Source organism: Engraulis encrasicolus, chromosome 3, assembly GCF_034702125.1.
Source record: "Engraulis encrasicolus isolate BLACKSEA-1 chromosome 3, IST_EnEncr_1.0, whole genome shotgun sequence".
In the NCBI taxonomy this organism is placed as follows: domain Eukaryota; kingdom Metazoa; phylum Chordata; class Actinopteri; order Clupeiformes; family Engraulidae; genus Engraulis; species Engraulis encrasicolus.
In genome coordinates, this window is record NC_085859.1 from 36606675 (window position 1) to 36612549 (window position 5875).

The following is a 5875-nucleotide window of genomic DNA, read 5'->3' on the forward strand; positions in this document are numbered from 1 at the left end:
CACCCAGGCCACTTCACCCAGCACAATGGCCCAGCTCTGGAGCCCCATGCTGGGGGAAGGCTGGGTGAATGGGTGGCTTGGTGGTGGGTGGTGGTGGTGGTGTTGTGGTGGTGGTGGAGAGAGTTGGCCCGACAGCTCTTGGCACACACACATAGACAGCCACCAGAGCCAGCCATGCCTCTAAACCAGTTAGTCTGAAGGGACCAGCCGGCCGGCTCCTTTGGAATGCGTTCATAAAATCACTTTGCTCAATGTAACTTTATAAAACCTTTATAACTTATTATAAAAAAGTAAAACAACCTCATAACCTCAACCTCATAACAATGTGTGTTAAAACTTTGACGTTTGCTAAAACTTTTATGGCTGACACGGTGTAAGTTACAGTATATATTACAGTAGGCCTATAATGTTTTTAGCATTATCATACTGAGTTTTAGACGACCCACGTGAAGGTACTGTATAAAGCTGATGTTGTAAATACATTTTTTTCCATTTAAAGTTTGGGTATTGATCACAAACATGCCGGTAGCCAGCAATCATTTGGTAACTCCAAAATAAATGCTAACCTTACTCCCCTCAGGAACAGGTGCTTTTCGATAAGCAAGTGTCCATGCTGCAACATAACTTTACATGTTTCAAATAACTTTCACCATTTCTGCCCAACTCTTCAGCCCCAGCCAGGAGACACCGCAGAGCACACAGTAAAATATACACTTTGAGTGTGGTCATGTTTTCCCAATGCCTGACTGAAAAAAAGAGAAACACTGCATTCTTTTAAGCTAATGCTATGCTCGCTCGCCAAGGCCTTAGCCTGCATCCATAAAATATAGGTCATGGACAATACGGATGGACGCTGGTGGTGCAACTGACACACACACACACACACACACACACACACACACACACACACACACACACACACACACACACACACACACACACACACACACACACACACACACACACACACACACACACACACAACTACTGTATGTGGTCCAAACTTACTGTCACAAATGTGTGAAAACAACACAACAGAAAAAGACAAAGTGTAAGACAAACTTTTAAAGTCAGACTAGATTATTAATCTGTTGGCTTACTTACAAATAAAATAAATCAATGTTGATCTTAGACCAGAGACAGTAGACCGCATTGCCCAGGAGAGATTGCAATATGGGTTGAAGTACAGTTTCAACACAAACATTTGGACAGTCAGGCATTGACAAACACACACACAGACACAGACTCACACACAGACACACACACACGCACACACACACAGACACACACACACGCACACACACATACAGAGACATACACAGTCTCTATCCTCTTCTCTCTCCTTCAAACACGCTGTTGAACACACACACACACACACACACACACACACACACACACACACACACACACACACACACACACACACACACACACACACACACACACACACACACACACACACACACACACACACACGCGCACACTCTCAATCTCCGAGAGACGGACAGACGGTCGGTCGGGTTTGGCGCACCTTTGACTCCCCAACGTACAGCACACTGGGGCACGTTGTGAACTTCAGGGGAGTCCAGACCATGTTCCACTGCTGGTCACACCATAATCCACGCCATGGCTGCAAAGAAAACAACCATCTGTGTCTGTGTCCACTCCCCACTTCCCTCACACACACCAAACACCAAACGTCAGACACACACACTCACAACTCACAGCTCGCCTCAGCCGCAGCAGTGGCAGTGGCACAGAAGAGCCAGCTTCACTGGGGTGAGGGAAGGAGAAAGAGGGGGAGAGAGAGAGAGAGAGAGAGAGAGAGAGAGAGAGAGAGAGAGAGAGAGAGAGAGAGAGAGAGAGAGAGAGAGAGAGAGAGAGAGAAAGGGGGAGAGACAGAGGGAGAATGGGAAAGAGAAGGGGCTAGGTTGGTTGCCCCTCTCGGCTTACATCATGGTTGCTATAGGAACTGGAAATCGGCTTCCAAATCTCGCTCCTGGAGTGCGCACGCTCGCACACACATACACACACGCGTGAGCGCACGCACACACACACACACATACACACACACATACATCCACAGACAGAGTGAGCGAGACAGAGAGAGAGAGAGAGAGAGAGAGAGAGAGAGTTTATGCGTGTCAAGGGGGTGCAGAATCTGTTTGTGTTTGTCTGAACACATAATGAGTGACAAAATTGCAGGGTAGACAGACTGTGAGGGTATGTGTGTGTGTGTGTGTGTGTGTGTCTGAGAGAGAGAGAGCAGAGAGAGAGAGAGAGAGAGAGAGAGAGAGAGAGAGAGAGAGAGAGAGAGATAAACAGGCAGACAGAGAGAGAGAGCAGAGAGAGAGAGCAACGTCAGAATGCACGAGGGAGAGCAAAAGAAAAGAGAAAGAAAGGGAAATAGAGTCTGAGAGAGACACATAGCCTAGCGTGACAGACAGAGAGCGAGAGGGAGCGGAGAGAGGGAGAGCGTGCAATAGAATGAGTGTGTGATGGAGAGAGAGAGAGATACAAAGAGAGCTAGAGAGTTAGAGACTGAATGAGAGAGAGAGAGCAGAGAGAGAGAGAGAGAGAGAGAGAGAGAGAGAGAGGGCATGCAATAGAGAGAGATACAGACTAATAGAGAGTTAGAGTGATAGAGAGAGAGGGGGGGGGGAACGAGAGAGAGAGAGAGAGAGAGCATGCAATAGAGAGAGTGTGTGACAGAGAGAGATACAGACAAATAAATAGAGAGTGATAGAGAGAAAGAGAGTGTGATGGAGAGTGAGCGTGATGGAGAGAGAGAGAGAGAGAGAGAGACACAGAGAGAGAGAGAGAGAGAGTGTGATGGAGAGTGAGCGTGATGGAGAGAGAGAGAGAGAGAGAGCGTGATGGAGAGAGAGTGGCATTCCTTCATTGTTGAGCTCCATTCATGGGTTCCTGGGGGATCAGATGCCTGTCCCTTTATCCCGTCAGCACAATGCTGCACGGCTTCCTTTCAGAGTCCACACCCGCACCACCAAAAGCACCCCCACCCCCCAAAAAACTCCCCAAACTCCCTAACCCGCACCACCCACTCTACACCCGCACCACCAAACGCAATCCCCCTTAAACTATCCCACCACCACTTTACACCCACACCACCAAATTCACCCCCCCCACAAACTCCCTAACCCCAACGCTCTACACCCACACCACCAAACTCAACCCCCCCCCCCAAACTATCCTACCAACACTTGATATGTGCAGTGATGTGTGTAATGTCTTGTCTGTCCTGTTTGTATTCTTGTAATGTAATGTCTTCTGTATTCTGTCTATCTACCGGTATGTATGCTACTGGACACCTGGACACCAACTCCCACCACACCCTCCCCCGGTACACCCACACCACCAAACGCAAACCCCCCCAAACTCACCCACCACTCTAAACCCACATCACCAAATGACACCCCCGCCCCCACCCCCCACTGTACACCCCCACCAACCAAACGCAAACTCCCCCAAACTCACCCACCACTCATACTCTAAATCCACATCACCAAATGACCCCCCCAACCTCAAAAACCCTCAACCCTGCCCACTGCACAACCAAAAACAGAAAAATCCCCAAACTTCCATCCCTCTCCACAAACCACCCTGTACCGCCACTCCCCTATCTTGCACTTTTCATACCTTCACACCCCTCTCCACACCCCCCCTCTCTCTACCCCCCTCCCTCTCCTCCCTCTCCGCTCCAATGTGCATCCCTCTTTCCACCACTCTGCTGTCTCTCTGCACCCCTCTCATCTCCACCCCAACCAAACTGTATTTTAGAGAGAGTGGGGTGCATTCATGTCCATGTTCTGCAGTGCCTTTTAAAAACGTGTGTGGGGGTAGTGGTGGTGGTGGTGGGCCAGTATGGGGTTAAGGGTTTGTTGTGTGTGTGTGTGTGTGGGTGGTTGGGTGCGGGGGCATTGGGAAAGGCAGTGCAGTGTCTCCGTGGCTCAGTGGGCCTGTGTGGCCTGGGTCCAACAGGAATGAATAGCTGAATGGCAGAGCACTGTGAATGGGCATGAGTGTGTGAGAGAGCAGAAAGAGGGAGAGAGAAAAAAAATAGAGTGCAGAGAGACACCAAAAGAGAGAGAGAGAGAGAGAGAGAGAGAGAGAGAGAGAGAGAGAGAGAGAGAGAGAGAGAGAGAGAGAGAGAGAGAGAGAGAGAGAGAGAGAGAGAGAAGGGGGAGGGCAGAATAAGACTGGAGTAAAAAGTAGGCAAAGAGAGAGATAGAGACAGAAAGGGCATGACTAAAGTAAAATGGAGAGGGAGGGAGGAAGAAAGAGTGAAAGAAACAACATAAGTATGGTAGAGGAGTTTGAGACAGCAAGAAATAGGTTAGGAGGACAGATATAGAGACAGAAGGTCTATACAGTATATAAACTTTAACACAGGCCCACAAAGGCAGACTAGATGACGTAAACCATCTGAAACGTAATCAATCTCAAATTGATCACAGGCCAAAATAAAAAATATATGGGCTATATACAGGGCTCTATGTATGTTGGCAATGTATATTTGTATGAATGTATGTGGTTGGAAAAGGTAGGTCTGCACACTGATGAATATCCAGCGTGGTCGAAACGTTGCTTTTTAAATAATAAAGTTTATTTTTGGAGCTGATTGGCAGTGTGCAGACCTACCTTTTTCAACTGTCTGGCTTTTTTGTCTGGCACCTACAACAAGTGTTTTTGGATGTACGCACCCTACCCAAAACTACTATGAATGTACTATGTCGGCCAACAATTACAAATACACATCTGAAATGACCTGGCGAAACAAATACAATGAAAGGCCACAGCATCAAGCCACAGGTAATCACCTGACGAAATTAAATAGCTGTTTTGCACATTGGTGAATTTTACTAAAAGTTTTATTGTATTAAATTGGTTGATAAGTAGGCTACATTTGATGATGTTTTGTTTGGTTCCATAGACTTTCATTGCTATGTTTTCTGTAATATGGCTATTGTTAAACTATAGACAATGTAAACTCATTGAGAAAAAAAATCCTGTGTACTCTCATTTTACCAGGGCTTAACCAGAGAGAGTAGAGAGAGATATATAAGATATATAAAGAATCTCTGGCTTAACTACATTATGAGCAATTTTTGGAAATGAGGTGGACTGTTCTGTTCCTTTCTCGAGTAGTTTACAGTACAACCCACCTGCTTCAGCACTTACTTCTCCAGGATAATTACCCATACAGAATAACTGTATGACTAAAAAAAGGCAAAAAAGACAAAATGAAACCTGAGGGATGGACAGATATGGAGAGAAAGAATGTCAAGGTCAGAGTGAGGAGATGAATACATGGAGGAGGAAATGAAAGAATGACCGAATGAAACAGGTTGTTCGACAGAGAGAAAAATAACAGGGTCTTGAAAGAGCAGATGAGAGAGGGACTTACTGTAGATAGAGGGAGATTGAAAGAATGAAAGAGAGAGAGAAGGGAGAGAGAGGGAGGGAAAGAAAGAAAGAAAGACAGAAAGACAGAAAGAAATAAAGAGGGCAAAGTGAAAGCAAAGTGAAAGAAAGAAAGAAAGAAAGAAAGAAAGAAAGAAAGAAAGAAAGAAAGACAGAAAGACAGAAAGAAATAAAGAAGGCAAAGTGAAAGCAAAGTGAAAGAAAGAAAGAAAGAAAGAAAGAAAGAAAGAAAGAAAGAAAGAAAGAAAGAAAGAAAGAAAGAATGAAAGAATGAAAGAAAGAAAGAGGAGAAAGAGAGGGCATATGTGAGGGGTAGAGGAGAGGAAGAATGGCTGAGAGTTGTGGGACTGGGGATTCCCTAAGCGCAGGGCCAGCAGGCATCTTCCAGCACCGGCCCAGCATGCACTGGGCACACACTGTTCTCATTGCCACT

The 5875-nt window shown here is 46.3% G+C and overlaps 1 protein-coding gene across 4 annotated transcripts in view; it reads right to left on the reverse strand.

Annotated features, from left to right (window-relative positions):
* The window catches only part of gpsm1a (G protein signaling modulator 1a), a 15442-nt gene extending 13453 nt beyond the window's left edge, over positions 1–1989 (reverse strand). Inside the window, exons 1-2 of one of the 4 annotated variants that reach the window (XM_063195321.1) lie at positions 1954–1989; positions 1532–1630 (exon numbers count right to left, since the gene is read on the reverse strand). The gene's annotated coding sequence lies outside the window, so the exon portion shown is untranslated. Of the gene's footprint in view, positions 4–1104; positions 1160–1531; positions 1699–1953 lie in introns of those variants that run through there. The other 3 variants (XM_063195320.1, XM_063195323.1, XM_063195322.1) reach the window with 3 other exon arrangements.
* Between the last annotated feature and the right edge of the window lie 3886 nt (positions 1990–5875).